The sequence below is a fragment of the Nuphar pumila genome, chromosome 14, assembly GCF_984573655.1.
Source record: "Nuphar pumila chromosome 14, dmNupPumi1.hap1.1, whole genome shotgun sequence".
Taxonomy (NCBI): Eukaryota; Viridiplantae; Streptophyta; class Magnoliopsida; order Nymphaeales; family Nymphaeaceae; genus Nuphar; species Nuphar pumila.
This window is the reverse complement of record NC_143262.1, coordinates 39,499,618-39,523,524: the sequence shown is the minus strand read 5'-3', so window position 1 is coordinate 39,523,524 and position 23,907 is coordinate 39,499,618.

Sequence of the window (23,907 nt, the reverse complement as noted above, 5' to 3'; positions counted from 1 at the left end):
TGAGATCAGGTTGTAACATTGAAATTCTGTTAGTAGCATGTTAATTTGGATGTGATTAGCAACATACCACCAACCACTCACAGAAACAATTATCTCCTGGAATTATTTGTATTGCCATTGAAAGGAGACCCATCAAGAAAATATCATGTAATATGCCTTGTTGCATTGAGCATCATTTAATGATTATATTACTCATCTCGCTGGTCCTCAGCTACTAGATCCCAAGGGAAATATGGCTGGTGCCAAGAACCTGAATTCTGATAATAAATTGAAGGTGTCCATATCAGCTGGGCAGGATCGACGATTTGAGTATGCAAAGGCCAAGCAGGCTCATGGATAGCATGGTTCGACTGAAGCCTCTTTCTCCCTATTGTTATCCTATATCCTCTGACAGAGGATATTTCGTGTTGTTATGTCTTGAACAGTAATGAAGCTGTTGCGTGCTAATAGCTGTTTAATTCCTGAAGGTAGTAGTAGAATATACATTTCTGGGTTTTCCAAAAATTGGGATTTGCCATCTATGAATTCATTTGTTGCATCCGTATCATGTTTTATCATCTATACATTAGTATATATATATATATATATATATATATATATGTATATATATATATATATATGTATATATATATATATATTTTTGCATCACTGATTTTTGTTTAACCTTCTGATATGTATTCTACTTCTTTTCTTTTCTTTTGTTTCATCGCACAATATCAAAATGCCTTTTTCACCTTTATAGTTTAGTTCATGCATTTTGTAAGATTCATCCTCACCTGTACATTTGCTTCCTTAAGTCCCAGCATTGAGATTCGTATATTCCCTGCATGTGTTCTTTTGCAGCTTACACCTTGCAAACTTTTTTTTTCTCCTTTTGTTGTTGCATATATCTTTCCTGGTTAGATGCTGCAGAAGGCTCACGGTGGCCCATCATAATATCCGATAATTGCGCCCAAATAGTCAATATGGCTTCCATCAGTTATTTATTTATTATGTGGATTCATTGTGGCATCCCAGTTGACATTTACAACATCTTTTATTGTCATATACAGTTCCCTCTTTCTTTACAATACTGCTATCATCACAATAATTAGTGGTTGGACACATCAATGATGTCCACTTTCTCGACCATTGTGTTAATGGGATTCCTGTGTTATTCCCAACACCCGCACAGGGCACGTGCCTATTACTTCAGGCCATTTTTACAGCCCTTACACAGTAATATCAATACCCTTAACTATCGGCAGTGTGTTGCACTTACCTGAACATCTTTTTAGGACACAGTCACCTTCCCTGTCATCTGCAATCAGCTACTCCACCTGCATCTTCAGCATGTTGTCACAGTATCACTATGTCTACTTCTGCCAAACCACGTTCCACAACATCCACTGGACTTCACTTTCAGTATGTGCATATTGTTGTGCATACATTCACTGTTGCAGGTCTGTAACAACAGATTTCCATAGGTGTATAGCTCACATAAAATATCATACATAGTGGAAATTTTCAATAGATTACATCAGAGTCTCGGATGTTGGCCATCCCACTTGCCTCAACAACCCATGATTAGCTTAAGTTTTCACTTAGTGGATGCAGCTGGAGGGTTTAGTCCTTTGTGCATTATCAAAAATTTGTTCACACCCATCAGAATCATTTTGAAACATTAGCTGAGATATCGAGCATCAAGGTTCGATCTGTCACATTTGAATTTTTTTTTTAAGCAGTATAAAAGCATTACCTGTACATTAAATTGTTTCCTCCATATTCAGCATATTTTATTTACTTGACCACTTCATCAACATCACTCTCATCCACCTATATCAAATGTATGTGTGTGATATATATATATATATATATATATATATATATATATATATATATATATATATACATATAGGTATGTATGTTGTTTCTCATCTTTTAATCAGGTGTGCCTTGACATATGAGCATTTCTCTCTTAACATCTTTTGACATCCACATGATATATATAAATTTCTTCTATTCTTCATACTAAGCAACTATTTTGCAGGGGAATATGTGGAAAAAGGTCATTATTGGGAGTTGTAAATTCAATTTTATTGTAATAGTTAGATCTTAATGAGAATTTAGATTTTCTGTTTTAGATAGAATGAATGAGCATTATAAATATCATGAATTGCTTATTTTCATGCTTTATTTTTCAAAAATTTCACAAATGGGACCACGAATAGCACGTGCACCATTTCGTAAGAGGTAACTAATCCTAAGTCGATGATTTACATCAATGGCCATAGTCAGGATGTAAACAAAACTTAGTATTTTTATCTTTTACAAAATAACACTGGATCCACACTGGATCCTTTTTCAAAATTCATCATGTTTTCTTTAAATATTTTCCTCTTTTATCAGAGTTTAGTTTAAAATTAATTCAATACGTATATCAATGGCCATAGTCAAGGTATACTGAGAGTTAATTTCATTCTAAACTCTATAAAAGCACCAAAATATGTTTGATTCTCCATTTGAATTTAGATATGATTATTATATAATACATTCAATGACCATAGTCAGGAGTGTATTATATCATTAATCTTATTTACATTCATTTGAAGAATGAAATATGATTTTCAAATTTCAATTTCAAAGTTATTTAAATTCATTCAGCTTTTAGGATAGAATTGCATCATGTTTTCAAAATTCCCCTTTTAAAAACCCAAGTGATTGTGAATATCTTTTCTTCAATTTCTATTTCAATTCATCAATTATATCTCATCTCCAAAATCCAAATTTTGACTTTGAAATCAAATTCAAAGTTCAATTTAACTTTGAAATTCTTGATTCATTTTCTGAATTCCAAATTCAAGTTTCAAATTAAAAATCCAATTTAACTTTGAAATTCATTTATACACTCAAAATTCAATCCTCAAATCAACTTTGAAATTCCAAATTCATTGTCAAGATCCAAATTCAAATTCAAATTCAATTTAATATCTCAAAATTCCATTTTCAAACTTTAAATTAACTTTGAAACCTCTGATTCATCTTCTGATTTCAAGTTCAAAATCAAGTTTATTTTCTTATCTTCAAAATCCAAGTTTCGAGATTGATTCTGAATCTCAAAAATTCAAGTCTTTTTCTAAGTTTTAAATTCAATCTGGGCTTTTCAAAACCCAGATCCATCTTCAAAAGTCCCATTTGGACTTTCAAAGTCCAAATCTAAAGTTAGAACCCCATCCTATCTTGGATCTCAGACTTCGTATCCATAATCCATTTAGGATCCAGAATCCAATTCCACTTTGGATCTCAGGCTTCATATCTAATTCCATTTTTTTAGGATCCAGAATCCAATTCCACTTTGGATTTTAGACTTCAGATCCAATTCCATTTTTTTAGGATCCAGAATCCAATTCCACTTTGGATCTCAGACTTCAGATCCAAATTCCTTTTAGGATCCAGAATTCAATTCCATCTTGGATCTCAGATTTCAGATCCAACTTCCATCTTGGATTCCAGATCTTGAATCCAATTCCATTTAAAACTCAAAATTCAACTTCATCATTGGATCTGAGATTTTGGAATCAATACCCATTTAGGATTCTAAATCCAGAATTAAATTTCATCTCGAATTTCAACTCTATTTAGGATCCAGACTTTGGATTCAAATTTCACCCTGATTTCAAATTTTAAATCCAATTCCATTTCAAATTTTATCTCTAAGTTCAAAGTCCATCTTCTGACTTTGAAATTTCCTTTCTTTTCCCTTTTTCAAATCATTCTTTCCAAATTCAAAGATTTATTTTTCCAACTCTGATTATTTCAAAGACTTAGAACTTCAAATCCCTGATTCTAAGTTAGATTCAATCATTTCTTCACTCCATTATCAAGTTCATCTCAGAACACTTGGAGATTTCCAAAATCATTTTTTTGAAAAGAGCATACATCCTTGCATTGCACAAGCATGATTCTTTGTGCATTTAGACTTAGAATAAATTCTTAGATAAATATTTAGGCAAAGCAAAAGGCATAAATTTGATCATTGATTCGATTACCCTTGGTAAAGGTGCCAAGAATGGTCTAACCTCGTACCGACGAGCGAATCCTGTCTCTCCATTTTCCCGCAATATTTCGAAACAGAGGCGAGTAATTTTCTAAATATTTTCAAATCAAGGTCAAGTGAGACCCCGCAAAAGAATTCCTCTTCTCTCTTCTTTTCTCTCTTCTATTTTTTTCCCTTCAAAAAGGAGGAAATAGAGGTTAGAAAAGGAAAAGAGAAGGAAGAGAGAGAAAGACCAAGAGAGGAAAAATTTTGTGATGATCACAGCCATGCCATGTTTTCCTTTATGGATGGATACTCAGGCTACAATCAAATCAAATTGGCCGCTCGTGACCAAGCAAAAACCTCTTTTACCATGCCTTGGGGCACGTTCTGCTACACGGTCATGTCGTTCGGACTCAAGAATGCTAGGGCGACCTATCAGAGAGCCATGGCAGTTATTTTTCATGACCAGATGCACAAGAACATGGATGCCTATGTGGATGACATCTTGGTCAAGTCAAAATAAGGAGAGGATCATCTTGACGCTCTCGGCCAAGTCTTTGAAAGACTTATTCTCTACAAGTTGAGACTCAATCCGCAGAAATGCGTCTTCGGGGTAGAGTCAGGCAAACTGCTAGGCTATATGATCAGTAAGAAAGGCATAGAGGTAGATCCTACCAAGGCAAAGGCAATCATTGATATGCCGCCTCCCACCAATTTGAAAGAACTGCGGAGCCTTCAGGGGCGCATTCAGTCTATTCGACGCTTCATCTCAAATTTGGCCATGAGATGCGAGCCCTTCAACCACTTGTTGAGAAAAGAAGTGAAGTTTGAGTGGGGACCAGAATGTTAGCTCTCATTTGAACGCATCAAGTGGTATCTCCTCAATCCACCAGTTCTGAAGCCTCCAGAACTGGGGAAGTCACTTCTCATATATATTTTTGTCAACCAGAATGCTTGTGGCAGATTTCTTGCGAGTATGGGGAAGGCAGCCGGATAGAGCATGCCATCTACTACATAAGCAAGACTTTCATTGATTATGAGAAAAGATACTCTCAGATGAAGAAGACATGTTTGGCCTTGGTATGGATGTGTCAGAAGCTGAGGCATTATCTGTTGGCATCAGAAATCAAAATTTTATCAAGGCTCAATCCTCTCAAGTACATCCTTGAGCAGCCTTTCCTTACCGGGCAGATTGCAAAATGGCAAGTCCTCCTAATACAGTACGATTTGGAGTATGTATCTCAGAAGTCAGTCAAGGGTCAGTCCATCGCAGATCAGTTTGCAGATTTCCCGTTGACAGAAAAGATCAAGGCAAAAGATGATTTTTCTGATGATCGCATCTGCAGTATTCAAGAATCCCCAGTTTGGACCCTTTTCTTTGATGGAGCCAGGAACATGGCTGGTATAGGGATTTGGATTTTGTTAATCACTCCCGAAAAGGAGATGATCCCTTATTCCCTCAAGCTCAGCTTTCAATGTACTCACAACATGGCCAAGTACGAAGCTTTGATACAAGGCCTCAAGATTTTGCGAGACTTCAATGTTAAGAGAGTATATGCCTTCGACGACTCATTGCTCGTTGTTAGCCAAGTTAATGTTGAATGGCAAGTCAAGGATTCAAAGTTGATTCCCTATCAGAAGATTTCCTTAGCTCTCATAGGCAACTTTGAAGAATTTCAGCTTAATCATGTCAAGAGGGAATACAATCACATAGCAGATGGTTTGGCCTGTCTTGGCTCTATTTTATCGTTCAAAGACAGTGAATCCTCTCGTTCCTTCGAGATCGGCAGACTTGATCAACCTGCCTTCATCCCAGCTGAGCAAGTAAACCAAGCCACTCAGAAAGAGAAGCCTTGGTACCAAGACATCAAAAACTTTATCGAAACTGGTGAATTTTCGTCGAAAATGCCAAGAAAGGAGCAGTGTGCGATTCAGCGCATGTCAGCCCGTTATTTCATCCTTTCCAATACTCTTTATCGTCGTGGGTTCAGTTCAGAGTATGCCAGATGCTTAGACAAGGATGAAGCCAGGAAAGTTGTCCAAGAGGAACACGAGGGAATTTGTGGTGGTCATGTCGGCTACCAAATGCTTGTCAAGCAGATTATCTGGGCAAGATATTATTGGAAAATCATGCAGCAAGACTGCCATTGATTTGGGAGGAAGTGCATCAAATGTCAAATGCACGCACCTTCCATTCATGCGCCAGCCGCATATTTGCAGTCTGTGGTTTCTCCTTGGCCTTTCTCGATGTGGGCCTTCGACGTGGTGGGTCCAATCACTCCTTCAGCTTCCAATGGCCACAGATATTTTCTCGCAGCCACAAAATACTTCACCAAATGGGTCGAAGTTGTAACTCTGCAAACAGTGGAAGGCCGACATGTGGTTTCTTTTATTCATAAGAACCTTCTTTGTCGCTTCAGCATCCCACATGATATTGTGTCAGACAATGGCAGTCACTTCAAGAATGAGAGGATGAAGACCTTCTGCTCAAAGTTCAGGATTCATCATCACTTCTCGGCTCCTTATTATCCTCAAGGAAATGGCTAAGCAGAGGCCACCAATAAGATTTTGATCCGCATTCTAGAAAGAACTGTGGAAATGGGCCGTGATTGGCACGAGAAGATGCATGATGCACTTTGGGGGTACCGAACCACCATTTGGACCCCAACCAACGCTACTCCCTCAGAGCTTGTCTACGGGACTGAAGTAGTATTACCTCTTCACGTTCAAAAGCCTGCACTCAAGTTCGCATCGCTCATCGAACTTCCACTTGATCAGTATCAGCAGAGGTTAGTACAACTTGATTTATTGGACGAGAGAAGACTCAAGGCAGCAGAACATGCTTAAGCTTATCGGCAGAGAATAGCTAGGCACTATGCCAAGTCCGCTATTGAGAGAAGATTCCGAGTTAACGATTTGGCACTCAGATCGACAATTCATCTCAAGCATCGACCACGGGGCAAGTGGCCACTCAATTGGGAAGGCCCTTATGTGGTTAAGGAAGCATTGCCTCGCAATTCCTATCGTCTAATCAACGCAGATGGGGTGGAACTGCCAGATCCTATCAATGCTCTACATTTGAAGAGATTTTACACTTGAATTGTCCATCCTATCCTTTTGTACTCTTCAAAGAGCCTTTTGCAATAAAGCAATTATCAAATTCTCACATTCTTCTCTATGATACTGGGGTATTTTATTTTGATCTATACTTGTCTTCCTTCATCATGTGCAGGCAGGATCAGACAAACTCTTTTCTAAAAGTCTTATCAATTTTTAGTTGATCTTGTTATTCCTATTAATTATATTCCTTTTACTTTTCAATTTAATCAAATTTTCATCAATTTATTGTCAACTTTATCACTTTTGTCAAGTTTTATCAAGTTTTATCGATTTTACCAAAATTTTATCAATCTTTATGAACCCTTTCAGGTTAAGGGATAAACCTGATGCCTCGTTTCAATGGGGTATTTCCCTTTCAGGCTAAGGGATAAAACTTGAACCTCATCCCGCGAGGCCCTTTATTTTCTTTCAAGACAGGGGATAATCCTAAATTCTTTTATCATCAATTTTTCCTCAAAATTCTGCCTATTTTTACCAATCCTTTTTCAAATTTTTATTGTCAACTTCGTTAATTCTTCTCTTTCCTTAATTCCTTATCCTTTGTCGATCCTTATCAAACTTCTCTGATGTTGTCAAATTCTCTTCGGGATAGGGGACAAATCCTGAAAACCATCCTAAATAAAATTCAAATCTCAGGCCATCTTGGGGCAAGGATCTTGAATAAGTTTCTCATCCTCATCGTCAGAATCTATTCATACTTTTTGTCAAGCCTTCTAAAATTCGACTTTTTGATAGGAGTTACTTCCTTCCTATTTGAGTTCCGACTCCGGTTTTGCTTTTATTTTATTTTTATTTTTGGAAGATCCGAGTTTCGACTCAGGTTTTTCCCCTTTTTATCTTTCATTTGAAGTTTCGGGTTCCGACATGGACTTCCTTTTGGATCCAATACTCGTGTTGAAACCAATCGTTGCATCAAGAATTCGAGTTCTCAAAACTCGATTCTCATTCATTCTTTTATTTTGAAAAATCGAGTTCAGACTCGGATTTTCCCTTTTTTTGTATATTCTTATTTCTGAAGCTCTGAGTTCCGACTTGGACTTCTTTTTGGTCTCGATGTTCGCATTGAACCAATTGCTACATCGAGAATTCAAGTTCTCAAAACTCGATTCTCATTTATTCTCTTATTTTGAAAAACCAGGTTCCGACTCGGATTTTCCCTTTTGTATATTTTTATTTCTGAAGCTTCGAGTTCCGACTTGGGCTTCCTTTTGGTCCCGATGTTCGCATTGAACCAATCGTTGCGTCGAGAATTCGAGTTCTCAAAACTCGATTCTCATTCATTTTTTTATTTTGAAAAACCGGGTTCTGACTCGGATTTTCCCTTTTTTTGTATATTCTTATTTTTGAAGCTCCGAGTTCCGACTTGGGCTTCCTTTTGGTCCCGATGTTCGCATTGGACCAATCGTTGTGTCGAGAATTCGAGTTCTCAAAACTCGATTCTCATTTATTCTCTTATTTTGAAAAATCGGGTCTTGACTCGGATTTTCTCTTTTTGTATATTCTTATTTCTGAAGCACCGAGTTCCGACTTGGGCTTCCTTTTGGTCCCGATGTTCGCATTGGACCAATTGCTATGTCGAGAATTCAAGTTCTTAAAACTCGATTCTCATTTATTCTCTTATTTTGAAAAACTGGGTCCTGACTTAGATTTTCTCTTTTTGTATATTCTTATTTCTGAAGCTTTGAGTTCCGACTTGGGCGTCCCTTTTGGTCCCGATGTTCGCATTGGACCAATTGCTATGTCGAGAATTCGAGTTCTCAAAACTTGATTCTCATTTATTCTCTTATTTTGAAAAACCGGGTTCCCACTCGGATTTTTCCTTTTGTATATTCTTATTTCTGGAGCTTCGAGTTCCGACTTGGGCTTCCCTTTAGATCCGATGTTCGCATAAGGCCAATTGTTACATCAAGAATTCGAGTTCTCAGACTCGATTTTCTCATTCATTCTTTTCATTTTGAAAAACTGGGTTCCGACACGGGTTTTCGCTTTTGTATATTCTTATTTTTGAAGTCTCGAATTCCAACTCGAACTTCCTATCGGATTCAATGCTCGTGTTGGAACCGATCATTCCTTTAAAAATTCGAGTTTCAAAACTCGATTTCCACTTTTTATTTGGAAAAACCAGGTTCCGACTCGGGTTTTTGCTTTTGTATATTCTTATTTCTGAATTCTCGAGTTCCGACTCGAATTTCCCCTGTTGATCCAATGCTTGTATTGGACCAAAGTTCTTTGTGCCTTTCCCTTTCAGGTTAAAGGACAAAACCTGAGTTCTCCTTCAGGATAAGGGATAATTTTGAAACATCGACAATCCTTCTCGCTTAATTCTCAAATATCCTTGAATGTCGGTCTCTTTCTCAAACTCTTCATTGAAAAACCAGTGCTCGTACTCGTGCACTTTTGAAAAACCAGTACTCGTACTGGTGCACTTTCGAAAAACCTGGTGTTCATGCTGGTATGCATTTTCGAAAACCAATGCTTGTACTGGTATACACTTTCGAAAACCCAGTGCTCGTACTGGTAGGCACTTTTCGAAGACCCAGTGCTCGTACTGGTATGCACTTTCGAAAACCCAGTGCTTGTGCTGGTGTGCATCTCGAAACCCAGTGCTCGTACTGGTATGCATTTTAGAAACCCAGTGCTTGTACTGGTGTGCAATTTCGAAAACCCAATGCTCATACTGGTGTGCATTTTTTAAACCCAGTGCTCGTACTGGTGTGTATTTTTTAAACCCGACGCTCGTACTGGGGTATTTTTTTGGAAATCCAGTGCTCGTGCTGGTACATCTAGCGCTCATGCTAGTGTTTGACTGACTGATCAGTTAGCCCTCCATGTTCAGTCTTTGTACTAACCAATCATCAACATTCAAGTTTTAAATCTCAATTTCAACCTTCGGGTTACCATTTTGTCAAAAATCAATCTTTTTCTCTTGGGAAAGACCCTCTTCAGGGAGAGTTCGAGGGAGCTCGTTCCTTTCGCATGCAACCATCTTTCGTTCGCAAGAACCCTCTTCCAGGGAGAGTTTGAAGGGACTCGTTTTTCTTCGCGAACAGTTTGCAAAACAACAACTAACTTTACATAAAAGAACCCTTTTTTCAGGGAGAGCTTCGACGAAAGCTCGTTTCTTTTCATGGCCCCTGTTTTTCTCATCTTTGGCCAACCCCTTCACAGAGGACCCTCTTTTAGGGAGAGTGTGATGGACTTGTTCCTCTGTGATACTTTCTCAACTTCGTTTTTCAGCCGCCTTTCCATAAGAGAAGCCTAGAGATAGGGAGTTTTGACGAAAACTTAATTTCTCTTCGAAAGTTTCGTTTTGCAAATACCTCCTCTTTGGGGAAGAGAGCAGTATTTCCAACTTCTCATTCAGGTAAGGGCTAAGCCTGAGTCTCTTTTTTTGGGGAAAAAGAGAGGAGAATTTTGTCATGGACGTGTCGATTCGATATCAAGCGATTTCCCTCATCAAGGATTTATAGAATACTTCATCAATTTGCTATCAAAAGTCATTGTTGATCTCAAAGCTTTCATCGCATAAAGAATTACCTCAAGCTACCTTTAGTATTATTTCCAAAAGAGCAAGACTTTTGCGAAATAAGAACTGAATTCAAGCTTTTCTGTTGGTCAACCAAGAGGATGAAGAAAAATCTTCGATATGACCGGCAAAGGAAAAATTCAATGATGTTGAAAAGCCATAAGTGAACTAATATTGATCATAGCTATAGCACATTCTTAAAGATCATTCTTTTTGGTAGTAAGACAGTGGAAATATCCTGGGCAGTAAAAAAGAACCTACCCAATCCATATCTCCTCAGTCATCTGAGCTGCAATCAAATATATGCAAAAGAGATCTCTCAACCGTCGTCAAGATGAAGACGAATAGGCGAGCTAGACCCCCAGGGCAAAAGAAGATTCGGATAATCTTCGAGATGAAAGAGTTTGTGACGGATCCTTCAAGGGAACGTTCAGATCACCGCCAAGATGAATGCGACTGCAATGAGCCTCCTAACAAACCCTAAAAGATATTTGATTTCTGCTATCATCCAGAGACCTTTTTGACCAATGAGCCAATATCACCAAGCCTAATTCCTGAGAAAGAAAAAGAAGGATCGAAACATCTCCAAGATGAAAGAGTTTGTGACGTACCCTTCCCCAAAAAAGAGAGAAAAGTCAGGACATCTCCAAAATGAAGGATGATGTAACAGCCCAAGAAAGCTCCATGACTCCAAAAAGTGCAAAAAATCATCATGAGAAAAGCCCTAGGATGTCAAACTACCCGAAACTGTCAGGAATCATCTTTATCTATGTGAAATTCTTTTATCAATATCTTTTCACTCAATTGCTTTTTATGAAGCTAAGAATATTTCCTCTCTTTTCATATCAAGGAAATTGATATCTTCCTTGAAGAAGCTCAACAACAACAAAATTTTGAATTTGATTCTTGATTCTACAGAGTTAGCCCAATTGGAGTTAATACTCTAGGTAGAAAGAGGTGACATTTTTACACATAAGCACAATTCAATCATTCTGAATCAACTACAATTTTGACATTTTATTGACAATATTTTCTCGTTATCAAAAAATGAAGCAAGGACTTGATGTTCATTTTGACGTATCCTGACGTCATCCCTCATTAGGACTAAAAAGTCATTTCCTTTCGTTTGATCTGAGCGTTCTCAGATTCGCACGCTTCCTTATGTTCTCCACTGTCCTGCCATAGACAGTGCCCGCTCAGGATAAGGGTTAAACCTGAGCTTTCTGCAAAAGGTCTGTTATTGTCAAAAGCTATTTTCAGTCTCAGCAATGAGGCGCCCAAGAACAACCCCTTTTCAAGCTTTAGGGACCCCCATTTTCATCCTTTTGCAAACCCCTCTTGGACTTGTTGTGCGAAGTCTAGAGGTCCCATCACAGTTACCTCACTCCTCAAGGTATCACCCAAACCTTCTGCGAGAGGTTGTCTGTTTTTAGAAAGCTGATTTAGTCTCAACAATGAGATGCCCCAGATCATCCCTTTTCCAAGTTTTAGGGAATCCCTTGTTTTTCTCTTATCGCAAACCCCTTTCGGATTTGTTTGTCCAAATTTCGAAGGTCCCATCATGGTTTCTTCATTCGAGGATTCCGTATGGTCACCCCTTTCAGGTTAAGGGTTAAGCTTGAACCTCGCTCTGCGAGGTATCTTCCGTTCAGGTTAGGGTTAAACCTGAGTCTCGTTTCGACTAGATATCCTTTCTAGTCCTGCCACGGTTTCTTCATTTGAGGACTTCGCGCGATTCCCCCCACTCAGGTCAAGGGTTAAACCTGAATCTCGCTTTGGCGATGCATTTCGTTGTCCCATCACGGCTTCTTCGTTCGAGGATTCTGTGTGGTCATCCCCTTCAGGTTAAGGGTTAAGCCTGAACCTTGTTCCACGAGGTACCTTCCGTTCAGGTTTGGGTTAAGCCTGAGCCTCGTTTCGACAAGGTAATCCTCCCAGTCACATCATGGTTTTTTCCCACAAAGGAGTCCATGCTCTTTATATATCCATCCAGGAAAGAATCATGCTTAAGTTCGTCTCACGAGGCATTTCTCTCAAAAATGTCCCATCGAGGTCCGCTTATATTCCTTTCCCCATCCAAATTATCTTGATCTATCATCGTCCCATCCAGGTTAAGGGCTAAACCTGAGTCATTCCCAAGGCTGATCTTGTCTCACCCATGAGACTTGATCAAAAATCTTATCTTTCATCATTTTGGGATCTTCGCCCAAAGTCCCATCATGATTTTCTCATTTCTATTATTTAGTCATATCATTTTCGAGAATTTCATCTCCCCAAAAGCCATTCAGGATAAGGTTTTAAGCCTGGAATCATCTCTTTTCAAATAAATTCTTCCACACCCAGTTCAGATCTGCTGATTGGGGCATTTTTCAAAATTTGGAGTGTTTCTTTGCCACTAAGCTCGGTTTTCAACCGGCTTAATAGCAAAGAGGGGCATCTGTGAACACCCCAAATTTTTCAAAATGTTGTAAATAGTCCCTTTTTGCCCCTGATTCCATTTTTTGAGTAATTAAGTCGATTTTAAATCTAAATTCCAGATATTTCTCAGATTTTATTGAAATTAAATTCATTTCTATATATCTGACTCAGTTTCGGATCTGGATCCATTGCCGAAACCCAACATTATTGCCCAAATTTTTAAATTAAAATTATAAAAGTACCAAAAATAGCTTTTGAATGGTTCGGACAGTCCATCTGGCATCCATTTGGATTCATTATTTGATATTCCTCGATTCGAGGTTAAAAACTCGAAAATCTTCTAAAATTTTGAATCCAAACTCATTTTCTGAAGAAATCAAACCCAAATTTTCAGAAAAACCCCTCTTTTTGTAAATATTTCTCAAAAATTATAAAATGATTTTTAAATCCCTTATTTTTCTTAGTTTCAAAGCTTTATTTCAAAAATATCAAAAAAAATAGAAAATGAAGAAAAGAGCAAAAATAGAAAAATAGAAAAAAAAAGAAATCCAAAAAAATATAGTTTGAAAAACCTCTTTTTAAAGCATCCCTTTAGTTAAAACCATTTTTTAGAAAAACCTTTTTTTGAAAACAACCATTATTTTGAAAATTTTTAAAGAGGGACCAGTTTTGAAAAAAAAATTATGGTAAAAGGGGAGCTGCAGGCTCTCTCTCTCTCTCCCTCTCGCTTTCTCTAGCACACTCTCAAGAAGTTTCCCCATCATTGCAACACATACATGATGTTAAGGTCTTTCCTACAAATACACATCGTTCACCCCATACTTGCTGCCAGCATCTGCTTCCTCGACCGCGCAACCATCTGCTCCCCATCCTCAACCCTTCATCACCAACGGCATCTCCTCCCTAAGCCCTTCATCGCCAACGACACAGCCTCGCACGCTCTCGCTGTAATCCCCCTTCTTCAACCCTCCGATCGCCTCATCTTCTTCTCGACCGCCCATCCACCTTCGCCCCAACCCTCATCCACCGATCCCTAGCACCTTTCCAGAGACATCTTCTCCTTCTTTAAAAGGGCGCAAGAAGAAATCCCTAGGGGACCTGTTCTTCACCTCCTCCCGGCTCCCGATCACGCTTCTCCTTCTACCTTTTCTTTTCCTGCTTCATTTTTCATTCTTCCTTCTTCTTCTTTTTTTTCAGTTCTTTTCCCCAAACGACTGAAGATCGGCTATAACTCCGAAGGTGCCACTACCTATTCAGTTGAAGATAAACAATCGGTAAGGACATTCTCCTCCTCCCTTCTTGAGTCATTTTCCTTTTTGCTTTTGCCCCATTCATGCATCTTTTGTAAACTCGGTTTGTATATAACAAATTCGGTTTACAAAAAAATGCAATATTAACGGAATCTATCGATTCCAACATTTAATTCCTTTTTTTTCTTTCCCTTTATTCTATCCATATTTTACATTTGATTTCTTGTTTTAATAGCACCGCATTTCATTATTGCCTTAAATTTCATTACATTAGATTGCTCGTTGTATCTTCTTCTTTTTATTGTCTGTTCATGATCTTCTATCTGTTTTTCTTCATTTGACATCACAGTTAACCCTTAGTTTGTCATTAGTTTGGTACAGTTTTTTTTTTGTAGCATTGTTTCCTCTAAATTGTTTTCCTCTTCTTTTTTTACTGATTCACGCTTCGTTGGAATTTTTTTCTCTCTTATTCGTCGATCTTTATGCTTAGTTAAGGTATAAATGAAAAACCTCTCACTATGAATCCTAGGCTGCCTGACGCACGGGATATTCATGTTAAGTTATGTATGCTCTGTACAGGGTCGTTTACATGTTGTGCATTTTATTTCATCAGTTAATTCATCATCACTGTTTCTTTTATTCCATCTGGTTCTTATTGCATCACATGATCACAATTGTTTGGCATTTTCATCTATACAAATTGGCTGGAGCATGCTTTAAACTCTTTGAAATCCTGTCATTCGCAGTATAGCACTAAGTTCTTTTTTTTTTTTGAGGGTTTTGTGAATTGCCAATATACTTATCTCTTCTGTTTCGTTCAATTCCCTGCCTTAATTTATTTATTTACATGTACCATCCCATGTAAAAGGGATCAAATTAGATCCCAAAAATCTCAGACCTCAGAACAAGTGCAATGAATCTGGGAAATTATTTTAGGCACGACCTTGGAGATTTCCAATATATTGAATATACTTGTTCTGTGGGACAATTCAACTAGATGAAGATGGTCGGCACCCAGAGGAAACACCCCTTTCCTCTAAGCTTCCACTGATTCATGGCGGCTATGCCTGCCAACCCTTGTCATTCCTGCTATCTGTATTTTATTCCTAATCGGTGGTGTCATATTGTGGGTAATTGTATAATCTGAGTTTTTTTTATACAGCATCTCCTGTGTTATGTCTATATAGAGTATATGGTTAACTGGGGTATCATTGAGTACCGGTGCGACTAGAGAGAGGTTGAGTTGTGTCCTCAACCACATTCACCATTGTCATTTGCCTTCCCATCTTGTTGTTTCATCAAATACTTGTACACATGGCTTATCCACTTCAATAACATATGCATCTGATGAACTATCTTTTTCGTATGTGTTCATAACATCATATCAATACTTTCAGCATTCATATGTATTCTACTTCATTGTAAGCATGGCCCAATACATTACACATTTTTATTTATAGCAGTCAATGTCATTTTCCCAGCATTGTTCCTTTTAATTTTACCACCGCATCCCTTCACAACCCCCTATATGTTACATCCATTACACTTGCTGCATTATAAACCATGCCAATCATCCTCTTTCATTCTGTGTGTTAATCACAATGATGTAACAAGTTGCAGGAATGTTAGCATTTCAAGGTCGATTCCCCTATTTTAGCCTAGTAATAGCATGGGTAGTCTCTACAATTTATTCAAAATGTTTGTTCCATAATTTGAATACAGAATTCTGGTACTCTGTAGCTTTGATTTTCACCATCCATATCATGCTCCTCAAGCAGAAGCAAACAGTGCTATTCTAAGCTTTAGGTGTGGCCAGAAATATTGCATATGATGTTAGAGGTGATTCCTTTAAAGAGTTCGAGGATGATCTACTATAATACATCCATGGTATATTCTATGAGGGCAGTTCTGGAGACTTTCCAAGTGTGTCTGATAGGGCTTGACTGATGCCAAAGTCGAGAGAAAAGCTGAAGGATAAAAACTTTTCAGATTTTTTTTTCTTTCTTTCTTTTTGCTGCTCAAGCTATTTCTATGTCCTGAAACAGGTGACTCTGCTCAGCTATCTCAGATTAAAACAGAGAAGCTTTTGGCCCAACTATACATCATTTCTTTGGTTAGTAAACTTGGGACTCATTGCCATCAAAATTTGACTATGATTATGCTTACCTCTTTGGACATTTATGTTATCATATTCTAGTAGCTCGTTTGGATGGTTATATGATAATTATGATCAATCTTAAAAACCCTGTTAATAAGTGGCGATGATTCACTACAGCTACTGTTTCGTATGGTGGCAAAGGGTCCTTTAACTATCTCCTCGTGGTTCAAACCTCAGATTTTTTTTTTTTTTTAAATGCCTTACTATGCTCATGTTCTGAATCACAAGGATCATAAAAGAAGAAGTTATTCTACTGATTGCAGAAGCCAATCCACTATGTTGAACTATGCTTGACCTACGAATACGTAGGTCTAGATTTCAAACAAACTCTAGAAATCTGGAAGTATTGTCTCTTTCTTTTCCATGTTTTTCATATGCACTGGAGGTCCTGAGTTTGCTGAGGAATGGCTTCTCTGAGATAAATTTTGATGGAACATGGTCATATTGTCGATAGAGGTTATCACCCTGCTAATACTATTGGACAAAGGTCAGAGGTCCTGGTGGCTCAAAGAAGATAGTTGAGGCTTGTTATCATCGCAAAATTTTTACTTTTGTAAATCAAACTGACCTTTGAAAAAGATTTTGAAAATAACTTACCTCCGTTTTAAAATGCGAGATAATTCCGAAAAATGGGACTCGCCTGTCGGTACGAGGTTCAACCGTTCCTGTCGCCTTGATCAGGGTAATTAAACCAAGGATCAATTGTGTGCTTAACTTTGCTCAACTTGTCTAAATCATGTTCTATTTCCTAAATAAACAAAGAATCAGGCATGTGCTATGATTTTCTGAAAATGCAAATTTGAAAACAATATGTTTGATTTGAATATTGAAAAATATTTGGAGATTCTTGGAAAAGATAACACTCAGAAAATCATGAGCTTAGTGAGAGAATATTTCTGAGGAAAGTGAAGATCGATTTTTTTGAAGAAATCCAAAGGTTTTTGTGAAAATCGATTTTGAAGAGTTTGAAAAAAACTTGATTTCTTTGAATTAGAACTTAGAAATTGAAGCTATAACTTGGAAAATCGAATTTTGAACTTTGTAAATGCTTGAAACATCATTGGAAAATCAATGTTTTGAGAAAATCGATTTTTGAATAAGACTTGGAAAATTTTTGAGAAAACTGATTTTCTGATTTGGAATTTGAACTTGCAAATGAATTAAATGAATGAATATGGACTTGAAAGACTTGATTTTAAGGAATTGAAAAAATCCTTTTTGTATTTTTGAGAAATGCAGTGCATTTTGAAGTTAGCCTAAGAGTGTAGGCTGAATGTGGCTAATACGAAGATTACAAATCTAGGTATTATTCGTATTCTGACTATGGACATAAATACAAATTCCACCAAGTTTGTCAACTCCATAAGAGCTAGTGCACGTGCCATTCGTGTAGACCATAGTAGATTGGTAAAAATATGCATGAATTGGCATACTTCAAAATCAGATGAATCAATATTTCTTGGATATTCTTCTAGAAGTAAATCATATCGTATTTTCAATAAAAGAACATCTTGTATTGAAGAATCTTTACATGTTGCATTTGATGAGAATTGTGAGCAGGTTATACCTCTAAGCGAAGGAGAAGAAGTAATACTTCAAGAAGAACCCTTGATAGAGAGTACTTCTCAAGAAAATATTCCTCTACAACCGGTTTGGAAAGAAGTTCCTAATCATCCACATGAACAAGTTATTGGTGAAATAAAGAGTGGTGTCCAAACTAGAAGGCAGTTAGAAAAATACATTGCAAATGTTGCTTTCATATCTAAATTAGAACCAAAGAATATCAATGAGGCTTGTGTTGATGAATTTTGGCTTTTGGCCATGTCTGAAGAACTTAACCAATTTACTAGGAATGATGTTTGGGATCTAGTTGATAGACCAAAGGATCATCCGGTAATTGAAACAAGATGGGTCTTCCGAAATAAGCTGGATGAAAATGGTGAAGTCATTCGTAACAAAGTAAGGCTAGTGGCACAAGGCTATAATCAAGAAGAAGGCATAGATTTTGATGAAACCTATGCACCAGTGGCTCGATTAGAGTCAATTCGAATGATGCTTGCTTTTGCTAGTTACATGAACTTCAAGTTATATCAAATTGATGTTAAGAGTGCATTCTTAAATGGACACATCAATGAAGAAGTTTATGTAGAGCAACCTCCAGGCTTTGAAAATGAGAAATATCCAGAAAAAGTCTACAAATTGAAAAGAGCTTTGTATGAACTCAAACAAGCACCAAGAGCGTGGTATGAAAGACTACGAAATTTTCTAGAACAATCTGGTTTTTTCATTGGTCGGGTAGACTCCACTTTATTTATTAAAAATCTTAATTCAGATATTCTTATTGTGCAAATTTATGTTGATGACATAATATTTGGTTCTACTAATGATTCTCTCTGTAAAGAATTTGCTAAAGCTATGCAGGAAGAGTTTGAAATGAGCTTGATGGGCGAATTAAACTACTTCCTTGGACTTCAAATAAAGCAAACTGAAGAAGGAATCTTCATCAATCAGGCTAAGTATACAAAAGAACTTCTCAAGAGATTTGGGATGGACTCATCGAAATCAAGAAGGAATCCTATGAGTACAACTACTTCTCTTGATAAAGATGAAAATGGTAAAACTGTAGATACTAAGCTCTACAGAGGTATGACCGGATCTCTATTATACTTAACTGCTAGTCGACCTGATATTATGTTTAGTGTTTGTATGTGTGCAAGATTTCAAGCTAATCCAAAGGAATCTCATTTAACTGCAGTAAAACAAATTCTTCGTTATTTGAAAGATACTTCAGATTTCGGTTTGTTTTACCCAAAATCATCTTTCTTTGATTTGGTTTCATATAGTGATGCAGATTTTGCAGGAAGTAAATCTGATCTCAAGAGTACTAGTGGAACTTGTTATTTCTTAGGAAATTCCTTAGTCTCTTGGTTTAGTAAAAAGCAAAATTCAGTATCACTCTCAACTACTGAAGCAGAATATATAGTGGCTAGTTTAGCATGTTCACAAGTACTATGGATGAAACAAACCTTAAAAGATTTCGGTTTGAATTACTCCACAACAACTATTTATTGTGATAACACTAGTGCTATAAATCTTTCGAAAAATCCTATTCAGCACTCAAGAACTAAGCATATTGAAGTGAGATATCATTTTTTAAGAGATCATGTGTTAAAAGGAGATATTTCGTTAAATTTTATTTCCACTAAACAACAACATGCCGATATCTTCACTAAACCTCTTAAAAATGAAGATTTTGTGAGAATTAGAAGAGAACTAGGTATTTGCTCATTTTTGGATTTATAAAAATACTGATTTTTGAACAAAATCTCAAAATCGCATTATATTAGTCGACCGATAAAATTCTAGTCGACTGGTGTTTTAAATTTTGGAATGTATCGCACCATATTAGTCGACCGATATATTTCTAGTCGATTGATGATATTTTTAGAATGAGTCGCACATTCTTAGTCGACCGATAAAGATTTAGTCGACTAAAATTTTTTAAAAAAAATTTAAATGAAGGGACCTGATACCCCTTGGATTTTTAAAACACCCGTTCTTTTTAAAATAAGCATCGTTTCACTTCGTTTTCGTATCTTTTCGTTTTTCTTAAAACGAAACCCTTAAAAACGAAAACCCTCTTTCTCTTTTGCCTCTCTTTCTTCCGAAAAACCCTCGGAGTGCCGTTCGATCCCATTTTTGCTGGGATTTTCTTACCGTAACAAGGAGACGCCGAAATCTTCGGGTCGTGATCTTGAAACGCCGGAATCCTCTTGCAATAACTGGCGCATCTTCAAAACACGCCGGAATCCTCTTGCAATAATTGGCGCATCTTCAAAACACGCCGGAACCCTCTTGTGTGACAGTGCATTGCCGGAATCCCCTTGTGGCCGACTTCTCACTCGCCGTCAGCCATTGTATCCTCCTCTAGTTCTGTTTCACATCGCCGGACAACGTTCTACTTCTGCCGGAAATCATTTGGAAGCCGTCATTGTTTTTGGTAACTCTTTTTTTTACCATGCATTGGACGAAGTCTGCATCTGCAAAAGGTTTAGGTTCTCCTCCTCCTACACCTACTTCAAGACATGGTTTTTCACTAAGATTACTTCGCAATCCTCTTCTCTATGATACTTTTGGATCAATTTCTGCACTACCTATTTTACCAGGCCGAAATGTTCTATTTCACTTATTTTCTCGTTACAATATAAGATAATTATTTCCTGGTATTTCACATCTTTTTTATGCTTGTGCAGATACCCTTCACTATCCTTTTCTTATTCACTTGTTTTACACGAATTTACAAATGGATCATGAAACTGGAGTTTTGTCATCTCTTGTTCGTGATGTTGAAATCGAGTTTGATTCGAAATTACTTAGAGAAATTCTTGAAATTCCCCCTTCAGACACTCTTTCAACACTATTGAATTGAATGATGAAAGAGTTTTTGAACAAATTCTTCTTCCAGGAGCACCTCACTGCCCTCCTTTCAAAAATACTAATCTTCAAACTCGTGCACGCATTGCTGGACGAATCCTTGCCCACAATGTTCTACCCAAAACTGGTTCTTTTGATTATTATTCCACAGATCTATCTACGGCTCTTTATGTTTTATTTGGAAATATTTTTGTCAACTGGGCCAATGTGTATTTTACAAACTTGTGGAAACAAAAACCATTTCTTCCTTATGGTTGTCTTTTAACCCATATTTTTAGACATTTCAAAGTTCCTTTAACAAATGAAAAATACATTGAGCAAAAAGAGTTCTTTGATCAAACAATTTTTAAAAGAATGAAAATTAAATATCTGCCTCCTTTAAATGTTGATCAAACTGAACCATCTGATCCTAATGAACCATAAATTTCTGAACCTTCACCTTCTGCGACACCTTCATCTCATGCAAAAAGAAAGAAATTTTCGACAAGTCAAGATCATGATGAAGTTATGCAGAGACTGGAAGCTTTAAAGCTGCATCAACATACTTTTCGTGAAGATGTGACTCAACAACTATCTTTGATTCAGAAAGAGATTACTTCAATCAAGGATTTGCTCAACTCACTTTTCTAATCTTTGTTGTCTGAACTTTCATACTTTATGGGTTGTAATATTTTAAACTTGTATCTCTATTTTGCTTATGCTATTTCGGCCCTTACTCTTTTTTATTCTGACAAAGGGGGAGAAAAAGATGATAGCAATTACATTACAGGAGATCTTGCATGAGAAATGCAAAATTAAGAGAAAAAGAAAGCTTTGAATGAATGTATTTCTAAATGCATGAAGAAATGATGAATGGAAATGCAAACCAATCAATATGTGATATGTGTGCTTTAAATGTGCTAACTTTTAATATTTTGCAGCATATTGATAGGGGGAGTAAAATCTTCATCTATGCATCTAAATGCTTCATCTTTGATTAAGTTTGTCATCATCAAAAAGGGGGAGATTGTTACGACAATGAAGCCATACATGATACTTCAAGTACAAGGTTTTGATAATGAGCAAGTGGAATCAACTGCATTTCAGCTAAGGCTATGAAGAAATTGAAGAATTCAGTGAAGAATCTTTGAAGACTAGTGTGCAAATGTTTAATTCATTAAAGTCTTAGATTCTTGTAAGAGCCTTACTTAGAGTGCATATTTAGGTTGCATTTCACCTTAAAAGTCTTTAGAAAAACTTTTCTAAAAAGAACCCTCATGAAAATCTTTTTAGAAAACTCTTTTCTTAAATTTTCATGTTTATTAGTCGACCAATAGACTTACCAGTCGACTAATCCTTTCGCGCCATATTTTCTAAAAAATCATTTTTGTCAAATTAGTCGACCGAAGGTTTTATCAGTCGACTGGACAGAATGTCTGTTTTCTGGAAAATTAGCAGCAGTCGACTAATGGTTTTATCAGTCGACTGAACAGGACGTGTTTTCTGGAAATTTAGCAGCAGTCGACTAATGCTTTTTATCAGTCGACCGAACAGAATGTTTGTTTTTCAGAAGATTTTAGCAGCAGTCGACTAAAAGGTTTTTCAGTCTACTGATGATATTATCAGTCGACTAACTTTTCTCAAGTCGACTAAGTTTCAAAAGTTCAGATTTTCAAACGACTCGATTAACAGATCAGTCGACCGACGATAACGGTCAGTCTACTAATAACTAACTATTAGTCGACTAACTGATGTTTCAGTCGACTAATTTTGTCATTTTCCTGAAACTTCAAAAAGGCGTGTCTTTTCATTTTTCAAACGTTTTGATCGTTCGAAATGGACAGTTTTGATACCCTTTCATACCTTCAACGTATGGAAAACTTTAACTATAAATATGAGTGCATTGTACACTCAAATAGAACAAGAATTCAATCGATTTGAATCATTTACTTATTGCTTTTCACTCCTATTCATTCAAGTATTTGTTTTCTCACTCACGTGATATTTTCACTTCAGTTTTTCACTCAAATCACTTTGAGAGATAGTGAATTCGTGAGTAGAATATTTCAACAACCTCAAAAGTCAATAGCATCTCATTTGCATTCAAAAGGGAGGCTCATAGGTTGTTTTGTAAGTTGTTACTTTTTTTCTGTAAAAAGGACTCCTTGGTGTAAAGGAGTTGTTTGCTTTCAGTAGGGTTGTTACTGAAAGTGGGACCAGTTATGGTCTGTGTAATCTTGTAGTTTACAAGGTTGATAGTGGAAATCTCAAGCGGGTTTTGCTTGGGGACTGGATGTAGGTCGGGTTAGACCGAACCAGGATAAAATATTGTGTTCTTTGTGTGTTTTCTTTGAGATTTGCAAAATCCTTAAATATTCCGCAGACAATTTTTTAAAAGCACTATTCACCCCCCCTCTAGTGCTCGTTGCCTAGATCCTAGTGCACTTTCACTTTTGTCATTCCTCTTCTGGCAATTCTCCTGCTTTTTGCAACAAAAGCCCTCTGTGGAAGAAGTACCTGGACATTAGTTGAATAATCTCAGGTATTGATTATCTGATTTCAATCAGATGGTTACACGAATTTTGAATCGGCTACCTGATTTCTGCTGTTGTTGAGCACTTTTTTTTAAAAAAGTCCATCATCTGGATCGATGAACTGACCTCCAGTGACCTTTCAAAGTTTGGTGCGTGGCCACCCTCCAGAAAGATACGCTTTACAATCATTGCCAAGTATCACTGATACGGAACCACCGCGGTAGCTGCCCACTGGACCTTCCCTCCAAGATTGGTATGTAAATCTCACCGAGTTCAGTCATGCTCTTCCATTGAGTTTTTCAGCTACTATGATTTGTTCCTTGTCTTAGGGGGTAATACTTGAATATCAATAGATATCCTTTCTTCTTTTTTTTTAGGGGGGTTTTTATGGCTATAAATGGTGAGTTTTGGAATTCTGTTTGTTTATGAGAGCTGTATAAAAGTCCATCAAATCCTTGTTTGAGATCAGG